General features: G+C 49.9%; 1 protein-coding gene across 1 annotated transcript in view; it reads right to left on the reverse strand.

Moving 5' to 3' along the window:
- dacha (dachshund a) overlaps window positions 1-15,568 on the reverse strand; it is a 954,430-nt gene that overhangs the window by 301,216 nt on the left and 637,646 nt on the right. The gene's annotated exons all lie outside the window — the stretch shown is intronic.

Below are 15,568 nucleotides of genomic sequence, written 5' to 3' on the forward strand. Positions count from 1 at the left end.
GGCCGCATAGGTGGCGTGGGGGCGGAGGACCCTGTCCATCAGCCGCTGAAACGTAGCAGGCGCCCCAAACAGCCCAAACGGAAGTGTGACGAATTGGTGTAAAACCAAACGGTGTGGAAAAGGCCGTTTTTTCTCGGGATAGTGGAGTCAAGGGGATCTGCAATATCCCTTCGTCAAATCCAGTGTCGAATAAAAGCGAGCAGTGCCGAGTCGATCGAGCAACTCATCAATACCAGGCATTGGGTATGCGTCGAATTTAGACACCGCATTGACTTTTCTATAGTCCACACAGAACCGGACCGACCCGTCGGCCTTGGGTACCAAGACCACCGGGCTGCTCCAGTCACTGTGGGACTCCTCGACGATGCCCATTTCGAGCATGGTCTCAAGTTCTTCCTGAACCACCTTTTTTTTGTGTTCGGGTAGCCTGTAAGGGCGGCTACGCACTACCACCCCCGGGGGCATCTCTATGTGGTGCTCTATGAGGTTAGTGCGACCGGGCAGGGGCGAGAACACATCCGAAAACTCGGTCTGCAACTGGGCGACCTCTGTGAGTTGGGTCGGGGAGAGGTGGTCTCCACAGGGGACCGGAGAGGTACGTGATGCCAATGCCCCTTTTTGAACATCCGGTCCCAGCTCCGCCTTCTCCAGAACCACCGACACCAACGCCACGGGGACCTCCTCATTCCAGAGTTTAAGCAGATTGAGGTGGTAAATCTGTAGCGCCCCCCCGTCCATTCGCCTCACCTCATAGTCAACGTCCCTGACTCGCCGTGTGACCTCAAAGGCTCCTTGCCACTTGGCGATCAATTTGGAGCTCGATGTGGGCAACAGTACGAGTACCTTATCTCCCAGTGTGAACTCCCTAAGGCGAGTACCCTTGTTGTACAGGCGGGCTTGCCGTTCTTGGGCCTGCCGCAAATTCTCCTGGGTTAGGTGGGTGAGCGTGTGGAGTTTTGCGCGCAGGTCCATAACGTATTGAATTTCGTTCTTACTTTGTGAAGGTCCTGTAAGCGACCCTACGTGTGGGTGGAGCACAGAGGACGGCAGGACAGAGATCAGGTTTTATAAATGGGCTTTATTGCCACACTTTTCAGTCTAACAATAATATGCACAGACACACAACCGGCGTCTGGTTCAGGGTTGAGCTTCCTCTGCTCTCGCTCTCCCTCCTGATATAGGGCGCAGTCACTGGGAAGACACACAAACAGGTTAATTGCTCTCAGGTGACATGATTCTGCCACTTACCTTCCCTGACTCCGCCCTCCTGTCACAGACCGGCGCTTGACCACGCCCCCGCTGCCACATACCCCCACCGCCCGACTCAGGCCGGGCGGCCGCCCGGCCTGCAGCCGACTCCCCCCCCCCTTGACGGGAGAGGAAGTCCGCCACGACCATCTGCGCCCCCGGCCTGTGGACCACCTTGAAATTAAAGGGTTGGAGCGCCAGATACCAACGGGTGATCCGCGCGTTGGCATCTTTCATGCGGTGGAGCCACTGGAGGGGCGCGTGGTCCGAACAGAGGGTGAAAGGGCGCCCCAGCAGGTAGTACCGGAGGGCAAGAACCGCCCACTTGATGGCCAGACACTCTTTCTCTATGGTGCTGTAGCGCCCCTCACGCACCGACAGCTTCCTGCTGATATACAGGACAGGGCGGTCCTCCCCCTCCACCTCCTGGGACAAAACTGCCCCCAGCCCTCTGTCCGACGCATCGGTCTGCAACATAAAAGGGAGAGAAAAGTCAGGGGAGTGTAGAAGTGGCCCCCCACACAGTGCAGCCTTTACCTCTGAGAAAGCCCGCTGGCACTGCTCCGTCCACTGGACCGGATCTGGTGCCCCCTTTTTAGTGAGATCAGTCAGCGGGCTGGTGACGTCCGAATAATTAGGTATAAACCTGCGATAATAGCCAGCCAGCCCCAGGAACTGTCTCACCCCCTTTTTGGTCTTGGGCCTCGGGCAGGCCGCAATTGCTGCCGTCTTATTAATTTGGGGACGCACCTGCCCGTTGCCCAAGTGGAAGCCCAGATACCGTACTTCCACCCGCCCAATCGCACACTTCTTTGGGTTGGCTGTGAGCCCCGCTCGCCTCAGCGACCTAAGGACGGCCCTCAGATGTTCGAGGTGCCGCTGCCAGTCATTGCTATAGATGATTATGTCATCTTAATATGCTGCCGCATATGTGGCGTGAGGGCGGAGGACTCTGTCCATCAGCCGCTGAAACGTTGCGGGGGCCCCAAACAGCCCAAACGGAAGGGTGACGAATTGGTGTAAACCAAACGGTGTGGAAAAGGCCGTTTTTTCTCGGGATAGTGGAGTCAAGGGGATCTGCCAATATCCCTTCGTTAAATCCAGTGTCGAATAAAAGCGAGCAGTGCCGAGTCGATCGAGCAACTCATCAATACGAGGCATTGGGTACGCGTCGAATTTAGACACCGCGTTGACTTTTCTATAGTCCACACAGAACCGGACCGACCCGTCGGCCTTGGGTACCAAGACCACCGGGCTGCTCCAGTCACTGTAGGACTCCTCGACGATGCCCATTTCGAGCATGGTCTGAAGTTCTTCCCGAACCACCTTTTTTTTGTTTTCAGGTAGCCTGTAAGGGCGGCTACGCACTACCACCCCCGGGGGCGTCTCTATGTGGTGCTCTATGAGGTTAGTGCGACCGGGCAGGGGCGAGAACACATCCGAAAACTCGGTCTGCAACTGGGCGACCTCCGTGAGTTGGGTCGGGGAGAGGTGGTCTCCACAGGGGACCAGAGAGGTACGTGATGCCAATGTCCCTTTTTGAACCTCCGGCCCCAGCTCCGCCTTCTCTGGAACTACCGACACCAACGCCACGGGGACCTCCTCGTTCCAGAGTTTAAGCAGGTTGAGGTGATAAATCTGTAGCGCCCCACCCCTGTCCGTTCGCCTCACCTCATAGTCGACGTCCCCGACTCGCCGTGTGACCTCAAAGGGTCCTTGCCACTTGGCGATCAATTTGGAGCTCGACGTGGGCAACAGTACGAGTACCTTATCTCCCGGAGTGAACTCTCTAAGGCGCGTACCCTTGTTGTACAGGCGGGCTTGCCGTTCCTGGGCCTGCCGCAAATTCTCCTGAGTTAGGTGGGTGAGCGTGTGGAGTTTTGCGCGCAGGTCCATAACGTACTGAATTTCGTTCTTACTTTGTGAAGGTCCCTCCTCCCAATTTTCCCGCAGCACGTCCAGGATGCCGCGCGGCTTACGCCCATATAATAATTCAAACGGGGAGAACCCCGTGGAGGCTTGGGGGACCTCTCGCACTGAGAACAGCAAGGGTTCGAGCCACTTATCCCAGTTACGTGCGTCCTCACTTACGAATTTTTTAATAATATTTTTGAGGGTGCGGTTGAATCGTTCCACTAAACCGTCCGTTTGTGGGTGATACACGCTGGTGCGGATCGGCTTAATCCCCAATAACCCATACAGTTCGCGCAGTGTTCGTGACATAAACGTAGTGCCTTGATCAGTCAGAATCTCTTTCGGGATTCCAACTCGGGAGATGACGCGGAAGAGTGCCTCTGCAATACTGCGTGCTGAGATATTGCGCAGAGGCACTGCTTCCGGGTATCGCGTTGCATAGTCCACCAGAACTAATATAAAGCGGTACCCTCGTGCTGACCGATCTAATGGCCCAACGAGATCCATCCCAATTCTCTCAAACGGGGTCTCGATTAACGGTAGAGGGCGCAAAGGCGCTTTTGGAATGGCCGCTGGGTTTACTAACTGGCATTCGCGGCATGCCGTACACCACCTACGGACATCGCCGCGAATCCCCGGCCAATAGAAACGGGCCATTATTCGGGCTAGTGTTTTATCCTGCCCCAAGTGTCCAGCCATGGGATTAAAGTGAGCCGCCTGGAATACCAATTCCCGGCGGCTCTTCGGAATTAAAAGCTGCGTGACGCGCTCTTTAGTTTGAGTGTCCTGCGTCACTCGGTATAATCTATCCTTCATAATCGCGAAGTAGGGGAAGGACGAGGTGGCGTTCGGCTGGAGCGTTTGACCATCGATTACTCTCACTTGGTCAAACGCATGCCGCAGAGTCTCGTCTCGTGACTGCTCTAATGGGAAATCCACGAGGGATTCCCCAATAGAGAGAGGAGGAGCCGGCGGCTCCTCACTCTGACGCGGAGATGACGTAGACGGCTCTGTGACAGCTGCTCCCGCCAAAGCGACACCGGGACCTCCCCCTGTCAAATGGCAGGACCCACTCTCGACTAGGCGTGTCATTAAACCCCGAAATCCCGGCCAATCAGTCCCCAAAATTAGAGAGTGGGTAAGGCGAGGATTAACCGCCGCCTTTACTATGAATTTTTCCCCTCTGAAAATAATGTGGACCGACACCAAAGGGTAGCTGTGAACATCCCCGTGCACACATAACACCTTCACCCCTTGTGCTCCCCCCAATGCCTCGTTTTGAACCAGGCTTTGGCGAATTGAGGTCTGATTACAACCAGAATCCACCAACGCCTGATATGTAGCCCCTTGGATACTCACCGGTATGCGATACGCTCCGGCCCGATCGAGGGCGGCCTCTGGCGCGTCGGGGATCCGAACCACCGCGCCCACTTCCATTGCCGTGCACTGCTGTTGAAGGTGGCCCGGTTCCCCGCAGCGCCAGCAAACCGGCCCGGGCTTTCCCTCTGCACCGGCGATCTGGGGTTCACTCACCTGAGGTGGGGGAGAGACAGACACAGAAGGGAGAAACGGGAGGGCACCGCGGGTGCGGCGGGCCGGCTGGGGGGGTGCCGGCCCCCGCCTCCGCGGAGGGGGAATGGGGCGAGGACAGGACACAGGAGGAGGGGGAGAGAGAGAGAGAGAAGAGGAGAGAAGAGAAGATGCCATCTGCTGTCCTGCCGCCGGGACAGCCGCCAGATGATCCTCCGCCAGCTCGACTGCCTGATCCAGCGACGCCGGGCGGTGGCACTGGACCCACTCCGCGGTTCCGGCTGGTAAGCGGGCGATGAACTGTTCCAGTACCACCTGGTCGACGATTCCCTCGGCGTCGTGATCGTTGGCCCTCAGCCACCGCCAGCAGGCGTCCCGGAGCTGCTGGCCGAACGCGAACGGCCGGCCGACTTCCTCCAGTCGCAGCGCGCGGAAGCGCTGGCGCTGTTGCTCCGGTGTGCGCCCCACGCGCTGGAGGACGGCCCGGCGGAGGTCCGCGTAGGCCAGCCGGCGGTCGGCGGGGAGCTGTAGCGCGGCCAGCTGTGCCTCTCCCGTGAGCAGGGGGAGGAGGCGCGCCGCGCGCTGCTCCATCGGCCACCCCGAGGCTTCGGCGACCTGTTCAAACAACGTGATGAACGCCTCGGGGTCGTCCTGCGGGCCCATCTTGGTGACAATGAGGGGAGACGGGCCCGCGGCCGGAGCGCTGGTGGACCCCGCCGACGCGAGGAGATGCCGGAACGCCTCGCGATCTTCCTGCTGGGCCAGCACCAGGGCTTCGAAGCGCTGCTCCTGCTCCTTTCGGAGCGTGACGAGTGCCTGGTGCTGGCTTTGCTGAGCCGTGGCGAGGGCGTGGACCAGATCGGCGAACGGGGAGGATTCCATGGGGCTGCTGGTTTGGTGCTCCACTGTCCCGGGTTTCAGCACCACTGTAAGCGACCCTACGTGTGGGTGGAGCACAGAGGACGGCAGGACAGAGATCAGGTTTTATAAATGGGCTTTATTGCCACACTTTTCAGTCTAACAATAATATGCACAGACACACAACCGGCGTCTGGTTCAGGGTTGAGCTTCCTCTGCTCTCGCTCTCCCTCCTGATATAGGGCGCAGTCACTGGGAAGACACACAAACAGGTTAATTGCTCTCAGGTGACATGATTCTGCCACTTACCTTCCCTGACTCCGCCCTCCTGTCACAGACCGGCGCTTGACCACGCCCCCGCTGCCACAGGTCCCTCCTCTCAATTTTCCCGCAGCACGTCTAGAATGCCGCGCAGCTTACGCCCATATAATAATTCGAACGGGGAGAACCCCGTGGAGGCTTGGCGGACCTCTCGCACTGAAAACAACAAGGGCTCGAGCCACTTATCCCAATTACGTGCGTCCTCACTTACGGATTTTTTAATGATATTCTTGAGGGTGCGATTGAACCGTTCCACTAAACCGTCCGTTTGTGGGTGATACACGCTGGTGCGGATCGGCTTAATCCCCAATAACCCATACAGTTCGCGCAGTGTCTGTGACATAAATCAGTCAGCCTTAATCAGTCAGAATCTCTTTCGGGATTCCAACTCGGGAGATAACGCGGAAGAGTGCCTCTGCAATACTGCGTGCTGAGATATTGTGCAGAGGCACTGCTTCCGGGTATCGCGTTGCATAGTCCACCAGAACTAATATAAAGCGGTACCCTCGTGCTGACCGATCTAATGGCCCGATGAGATCCATCCCAATCCTTTCGAATGGGGTCTCGATTAATGGTAGAGGGCGCAAAGGCGCTTTTGGAATGGCCGCCGGATTTACTTACTGGCATTCGAGGCACGCCATACACCACCTACGAACATCGCCGCGAATCCCCGGCCAATAGAATTGGGCCATTATTCGGGCTAGTGTCTTATCCTGCCCTAAGTGTCCAGCCATGGGATTAAAGTGAGCCGCCTGGAATACTAATTCATGGCGGCTCTTTGGAATTAAAAGTTGCGTGACTCGCTCTTTAGTTTGAGTGTCCTGCATCACTCGGTATAACCTATCCTTCATAATCGTGAAGTAGGGGAAGGATGGGGTGGCGTTCGGCAGGAGCGTTTGACCATTAATTACTCTCACTTGGTCAAACGCATGCCACAGAGTCTCGTCTCGCGACTGCTCTAATGGGAAATCTGCAAGGGATTCCCCAATAGAGAGAGAAGGGGCCGGCGGCTCCTCACTCTGGCACGGAGATGATGTAGACGGCTCTGCGACAGCTGCTCCCGCCAAAGCGACTCTGGGACCTCCCCCTGTTAAATGGCAGGACCCACTCTTTACTAAGTGTGTCATTAAATCCCGAAATCCCGGCCAATCAGTCCCCAAAATTAAAGAGTGGGTAAGGCAAGGATTAGCCACCGCCTTCACTATAACTTTTTCCCCTCGGAAACAAATGTGGACCGACACCAAAGGGTAGCTGTGAATGTCCCCGTGCACATACAACACCTTCACCCCCTGTGCTCCTCCCAATGCCTCGTTTTGCACCAGGCTTTGGTGAATTGAGGTCTGATTACAACCAGAATCCACCAATGCCTGATATGTATCCCCTTGAATACTCACTGGTATGCGATATGCTCCGGCTCGATTGAGGGCGGCATTCTGGCGTGTCGGGGATCCGAACCACCGCGCCCACCTCCATTGCTATGCACTGCTGTTGGAGGTGGCCCGGTTCCCCGCAGCGCCAGCAAACCGGCCCGGGCTTCCTCTCTGCACTGGTGTTCGGGGGCTCACTCACCTGAGGGGGGGGGAGACAGACACAGAAGGAAGAAACGGGAGGGCACCGCGGGTGCGGCGGGCCAGCTGGGGTGGTGCCGGCCCCCGCCTCCGCGGTGGGGGAATGGGGCGAGGACAGGACACAGGAGGAGGGGGAGAGAGAGAGAGAGGAGAGAAGAGAAGAGGAGAGAAGAGAAGAGGCTGTCTGCTGTCCTGCCGCCGGAACAGCCGCCAAATGGTCCTCCGCCAGCTCGATGGCCTGATCCAGCGACGCCGGGTTGTGGCACTGGACCTACTCCGTGGTTCTTGTGGGCAAGCGCACAATGAACTGCTCCAGCACCACCTGATCGACGATCTCCTCAGCGTCGCAGTTGTTGGCCCACAGCCACCGCCAGCAGGCGTCCCGGAGTTGCTGGCCAAACACGAATGGCCGACCGACTTCCTCCAAGCGCAGAGTGCGGAAGCACTGGTGTTGCTGTTTGGGGGTGCGCCCCACACGCTGGAGGATGGCCCGGCAACGGTCCGCGTAGGCCAGCCGACGGTCGGCAGGGAGCTGTAGCGCAGCCAGCTGCGCCTCTCCTGTCAGCAGGGGGAGGAGGCGCGCCGCGCACTGATCCATTGGCCACCCCGAGGTCTCCGCAACTTGCTCAAAGAGCGTGATAAAAGCCTCGGGGTTATCCTGTGGGCCCATCTTTGTCAGGGTGAGGGAGGACGGGCCCGCGGTGGAAGCGTCGGTTGTCCCCGCCGACGCGAGGAGGTGCCGGAACGCCTGTCGGTCCTCTTGCTGGGCCAACACCAGGGCCTCGAAGCGCTGCTCCTGCTCCTTACGGAGCGTGACTAGCGCCTGGTGTTGGCTTTGCTGGGCCGTGGCGAGGGTGTGGACCAGGTCGGCGAATGGGGAAGACTCCATGGGGCAGTTCGGCGTTGGTGCTCCAGATCCCAGGTTTCAGCACCACTGTGGCAGTTCTTGTGTATGGGCAGAGCACAGAAGATGGCAGGACAGAGCTCAGGTTGATAAACCGTTTTATTGTCACACTTTTCAGTCGTAACTTAGTTCGAAAACACAGACAGACACACACAACCAGCGTCTGGTTCAGGGAAACTCCTCTGCTCTCCCTCTTTAAATAGGGCGCGGTCACTGGGAAGACACACACAAACACAGGTTAATTGACGTCAGGTGTAGTGATTCTGCCACTTACCTTCCCTGACTCCGCCCTCCTGTCACAGACCGGCACTTGACCACGCCCCCGCTGCCACAGCGACACTCATATTTACGAGGCAGGTCTCCCAAATATTGTTGATGGCAACACTGTTCTATTTGTTGTATGCTGTTTGTTACCTGTTAACTATAACTATTAACTTAATAGTACGTTGTGGGGCAGACTTATCAGCCAGGTGAGCTGCGAGTGCGAGACAGGAGTGTCTTAGAAATGCCTTTTAGTAGTTGTAGCTGCCATTTGGGCAGTCTTCAGACTAGGGACAACTGGGGTAAGGGGTTTTGTATGTATTTTATGTTTTTTATGTTTTCCTTTATTTCTCTCTCTTTGCCAGCACTTTTTAATATTCTTAATGACAGTGTATATATTTTGCTTTATAAACATAGAGAGTGACACATGCTAAAAAGGTAGCTCAGGTGCACAGAGGGGGTTACAACTTTGTTAGTTGGAATGTCAAGGGCCTTGGTCATGTTATAAAATGAGCAAAGGTATTTTCTCACCTGAAGTCCCTGTGCGCAGATATAATATTTCTCCAGGAAACACACATCAAGCATACTTCTAAAGGGAAATTTAAGGTGGGCTGGGTAGATCAACTATATGAAGCAAACTTCTCTACCAAAGCAAGGGGGATAGCAATTTTAATTAGGAAAAATATCCCCTTTATTAAGTCCTCAGTAATAAATGATCCCAATGGTAGATTTGTAATAGTAGCTGGAACCTTAAACTCTGTACCTACAACATTAGTAAACCTCTATGCAGCTAACTTTGACAACCCTGATTTTTTCCAAAAGGTTTTTAAGATGATTCCAGATTTTTTCAGCACAAATGTTATAATTGGAGGAGACTTTAATTGCGTACTTGATCCCCTGCTGGAGAAACAGTTCTCCAAATCCCCTCAAAAATCTAATTCATGCATCCGCCTTAATACTTTGATGGAAAACCTTAACTTAGTTGATGTGTGGTGTCTCCATCACCCAACTGCAAGAGACTACTCCTTTTTCTCTCCAGTGCATAAAGCATATTCTCGCATCGATTATTTTTTAGTGGACTCCAATTTACTATCAGCTGTAGACTCAGCAACCTATCACCCTATAGTGATTTCAGACCATGTGCCTATGTCCATGGTACTAAAAATAGGCTCTGCAAGAGCAGCCTGTAATCAATGGCGTTTTGACTCTACTTTACTTAACAATGAACAGTTTACTGACTTTCTTCAAAATCAGATCTCACTCTTTATTTCTGAAAATGACACAGGCGATGTAAATGACACAACCTTGTGGGAGGCACTCAAGGCAGTAATCAGGGGCCACATCATAGCTTATGTATCCAGGCAAAGAAGAGCTGAAGCCAAGAGGATGGAAGATTTAATTAGGGACCTATCTATTCAGGAAGACCTCTATAAGATAACCCCCAGTGACAGTACTCTTGAAAAAATTACAAGCTTAAAATATGAATATAACACCATCCTCTCTCAAAGAGTTCGCATGCTACTTGCAAGAACACAACAAAAATACTTTGAGCTTGGTGACAAGCCCCACAGGCTCCTAGCAAGGTAATTGCGACACTCTCAGGCTACCTGTGCAATACACAAAATAAAGGATAAACAAGGCAAGCTCATAACAGATCCACAAAAAATAAAAAACAAAGCATTTGCTTCATTCTATGAAGAACTATACCAGTCTAAAGTTAAATCCTCCGACTTACAGAAAATGAATGATTTTCTAGAGAAGAGCCAGCTTCCTAAACTTAATAAAGAAGCTTATGAATCAATAGAAGCCCCCATTACCTTGGAGGAAATCCAGTCTGCCATATCTCAATTCCCTAACAACAAAGCACCTGGCCCTGACGGGTTTACCATTGAAATCTATAAAAAATACTTATCCGACTTAGCCCCCTTGTTGCTGCGAATGTTTGCCTACTCAAAAGAAACAGCAGAACTGCCACCTTCACTATTCAATGCCAACATTACACTCATTCCCAAAAAAGACAGGGACCCACTGGACATGGCGTCATATCGTCCAATATCTCTCCTGCAGATGGAAACAAAAATTCTTAGTAAGGTGTTGGCTAATCGACTCCGAAAACACATAGCTAGCCTTATACATCCTGATCAGACTGGCTTTGTCCCGGGTAGGCAAATATATTTCAACCTGCGCCGTTTATTCAATATAATTTACAATAAGCAGAAGGAGGGGTCTGTGGTTATAGCGTTAGACGCAGAAAAGGCGTTTGATTTTTTGGAAAGGGAGTACATGTTCACCACCTTAAAATACTTTGATTTTGGTCATGAATTTATTAGATGGATTCAAATCATCTATGCTCATCCTCAAGCTTCAATAATCACAAATGGCAACATTTCAGAATCATTTCCTCTTCATAGGGGTGTACGTCAAGGTTGCTCTTGCTCACCCTACCTATTCAAACTAGCTCTAGAGGCACTAGCCAGCCAAATAAGATCAAAACAGGAGATAGCCCCGATTGATATTTTGGGGGTCAAGAATAAGATATCCCTGTTTGCGGACGATATTACTTTGTTCATCTCTCGCCCTAAATCCTCTATTCCTCCTCTACTACAGCTCATTGACACATTTGGTAGCTTCTCAGGATACAAGATCAACTGGAACAAGAGTGAACTAATGCCCATATCTGACAAAGTAGATCTTAATTTCCTCCGTACAACTGCTTTTAAAATTGCAACAGACAAATTCAAATCCCTTGGCATAATAGTAACACGTGATCATCGAAAGCTCCTCTCTAGTAATTGGGAATCCAAACTGCAAGAATTCAAACAGAATATTCAATTTTGGAACACATTGCCCATCTCTATGGTGGGACGCATCAATGCCATAAAAATGGCTGTCCTTCCTCGATTTCTTTACATTTTTCAAAATCTCCCTGTATTCATCCCCCTCTACTTCTTTAAAAAACTTGACTCAATCATATCTTCCTTCATTTGGAACAATAAACTACCTAGAATTTCTAAACAACACTTAGTGAAATCAAGGGCAGAAGGAGGCTTCAGCCTGCCCCACTTTAAACTTTACTACCGGGCGGCAAACTTGAATGTTTTACTGCATTGGCACAGTGCCCTTCCAATGGCCCATTACAATCAAGATGATGCCCCCACGTGGCTTCAGATGGAAGTATTTTCATGTGGGCCCACCTCTCTCCCTGCCCTGCTTAACAACCCTCCTAAAGTTAAAATACCTTCTTATATTAAAAGCCCTGTTATACTTCATTCCCTTAAAATTTGGAAACAAATCCAACATTTTCTACAACCCTGATTCCAAAAGAGTTGGGACAAAGTACAAATTGTAAATAAAAACGGAATGCAATATTTTACAAATCTCAAAAACTGATATTGTATTCACAATAGAACATAGACAACACATCAAATGTTGAAAGTGAGACATTTTGAAATTTCATGCCAAATACAACCCTGATTCCAAAAAAGTTGGGACAAAGCACAAATTGTAAATAAAAATGGAATGCAATAATTTACAAATCTCAAAAACTGATATTGTATTCACAATAGAACATAGACAACATATCAAATGTCGAAAGTGAGACATTTTGAAATTTCATGCCAAATATTGGCTCATTTGAAATTTCATGACAGCAACGCATCTCAAAAAAGTTGGGACAGGGTCAATAAGAGGCTGGAAAAGTTAAAGGTACAAAAAAGAAACAGCTGGAGGACCAAATTGCAACTCATTAGGTCAATTGGCAATAGGTCATTAACATGACTGGGTATAAAAAGAGCATCTTGGAGTGGCAGCGGCTCTCAGAAGTAAAGATGGGAAAAGGATCACCAATCCCCCTAATTCTGCGCTGACAAATAGTGGAGCAATATCAAAAAGGAGTTCGACAGTGTAAAATTGCAAAGAGTTTGAACATATCATCATCTACAGTGCATAATATCATCAAAAGATTCAGAGAATCTGGAAGAATCTCTGTGCATAAGGGTCAAGGCCGGAAACCCATACTGGGTGCCAGTGATCTTCGGGCCCTTAGACGGCACTGCATCACATACAGGCATGCTTCTGTATTGGAAATCACAAAATGGGCTCAGGAATATTTCCAGAGAACATTATCTGTGAACACAATTCACCGTGCCATCTGCCGTTGCCAGCTAAAACTCTATAGTTCAAAGAAGAAGCCGTATCTAAACATGATCCAGAAGCGCAGACATCTTCTCTGGGCTAAGGCTCATTTAAAATGAACTGTGGCAAAGTGGAAAACTGTTCTGTGGTCAGACGAATTAAAATTTGAAGTTCTTTATGGAAATCAGGAACACCGTGTCATTTGGACTAAACGGGAGAAGGACGACTCAAGTTGTTATCAGCATTCAGTTCAGAAGCCTGCATCTCTGATGGTATGGGGTTGCATTAGTGTGTGTGGCATGGGCAGCTTACACATCTGGAAAGACACCATCAATGCTGAAAAGTATATCCAGGTTCTAGAGCAACATATGCTCCCATCCAGATGACGTCTCTGTCAGGGAAGACCTTGCATTTTCCAACATGACAATGCCAAACCACATATTGCATCAATTACAGCATCATGGCTGCGTAGAAGAAGGGTCTGGGTACTGAACTAGCCAGCCTGCAGTCCAGATCTTTCACCCATAGAAAACATTTGGCGCATCATAAAACGGAAGATACGACAAAAAAGACCTAAGACAGTTGAGCAACTAGAATCCTACATTAGACAAGAATGGGTTAACATTCCTGTCCCTAAACTTGAGCAACTTGTCTCCTCAGTCCCCAGACGTTTACAGACTGTAGTAAAGAGAAAAGGGGATGTCTCACAGTGGTAAACGTGGCCTTGTCCCAACTTTTTTGAGATGTGTTGTTGTCATGAAATTTAAAATCACCTAATTTTTCTCTTTAAATTATATATTTTCTCAGTTTAAACATTTGATATGTCATCTATGTTCTATTCTGAATAAAATATGGAATTTTGAAACTTCCACATCATTGCATTCCATTTTTATTTACAATTTGTACTTTGTCCCAACTTTTTTGGAATCGGGGTTGTATTGGCTCATTTGAAATTTCATGACAGCAACACATCTCAAAAAAGTTGGGACAGGGGCAATAAGAGGCTGGAAAAGTTAAAGGTACAAAAAAGGAACAGTTGGAGGACCAAATTGCAACTCATTAGGTCAATTGGCAATAGGTCATTAACATGACTGGGTATAAAAAGAGCATCTTGGAGTGGCAGCGGCTCTCAGAAGTAAAGATGGGAAGAGGATCACCAATCCCCCTAATTCTGTGCCGACAAATAGTGGAGCAATATCAGAAAGGAGTTCGACAGTGTAAAATTGCAAAGTGTTTGAACATATCATCATCTCCAGTGCATAATATCATCAAAAGATTCAGAGAATCTGGAAGAATCTCTGTGCGTAAGGGTCAAGGCCGGAAAACCATACTGGGTGCCCGTGATCTTCGGGCCCTTAGATGGCACTGCATCACATACAGGCATGCTTCTGTATTGGAAATCACAAAATGGGCTCAGGAATATTTCCAGAGAACATTATCTGTGAACACAATTCACCGTGCCATCTGCCGTTGCCAGCTAAAACTCTATAGTTCAAAGAAGAAGCCGTATCTAAACATGCTCCAGAAGCGCAGACGTCTTCTCTGGGCCAAGGCTCATTTAAAATGGACTGTGGCAAAGTGGAAAACTGTTCTGTGGTCGGACGAATCAAAATTTGAAGTTCTTCATGGAAATCAGGGACGTCGTGTCATTCGGGCTAAAGAGGAGAAGGACGACCCAAGTTGTTATCAGCGCTCAGTTCAGAAGCCTGCATCTCTGATGGTATGGGGTTGCATTAGTGTGTGTGGCATGGGCAGGTTACACATCTGGAAAGACACCATCAATGCTGAAAGGTATATCAAGGTTCTAGAGCAACATATGCTCCCATCCAGACGACGTCTCTGTCAGGGAAGACCTTGCATTTTCCAACATGACAATGCCAAACCACATACTGCATCAATTACAGCACCATGGCTGCGTAGAAGAAGGGTCCGGGTACTGAACTGGCCAGCCTGCAGTCCAGATCTTTCACCCATAGAAAACATTTGGCGCATCATAAAACGGAAGATACGACAAAAAAGACCTAAGACAGTTGAGCAACTAGAATCCTACATTAGACAAGAATGGGTTAACATTCCTATCCCTAAACTTGAGCAACTTGTCTCCTCAGTCCCCAGACGTTTACAGACTGTTGTAAAGAGAAAAGGGGATGTCTCACAGTGGTAAACATGGCCTTGTCCCAACTTTTTTGAGATGTCTTGTCATGAAATGTAAAATCACCTAATTTTTCTCTTTAAATGATACATTTTCTCAGTTTAAACATTTGATATGTCATCTATGTTCTATTCTGAATAAAATATGGAATTTTGAAACTTCCACATCATTGCATTCCGTTTTTATTTACAATTTGTAGTTTGTCCCAACTTTTTTGGAATCGGGGTTGTAGATTTGCCCAAAGTCTATATAGACAGTCCAGTCTGTCATAATCATGCATTCTCTCCTGCCTTAATGGATCCAGTCTTTTCCAAGTGGAGAGCCAATAACATTTTTTGTATACAGGACCTGTACTCTGAAGGGTGTCTAGTTTCCTTTCAGCATCTCCAACAGTTGTATGATCTACCATCTTCACACTTTTTCAGGTTCCTTCAAATCAGACATTTTATCAGAACTCATATACCACAGTATGAACATACACCCCAACACAATATTCTGGACAGTCTTATGCATCTTACTCCAGGTAACAGAGGTACAGTCTCCACTCTGTATGGCATACTGGTGGCCCATCAAAAAGTGTCCACCGATAAAGTAAAAAATAGTTGGGAACAGGAACTTGGAATAGAACTCTGCACAACAGTATGGGAGGGCATTTTAGACATGGTTCATAGTACTTCA

This window comes from Neoarius graeffei, chromosome 12 (assembly GCF_027579695.1).
Source record: "Neoarius graeffei isolate fNeoGra1 chromosome 12, fNeoGra1.pri, whole genome shotgun sequence".
Lineage (NCBI taxonomy): Eukaryota > Metazoa > Chordata > Actinopteri > Siluriformes > Ariidae > Neoarius > Neoarius graeffei.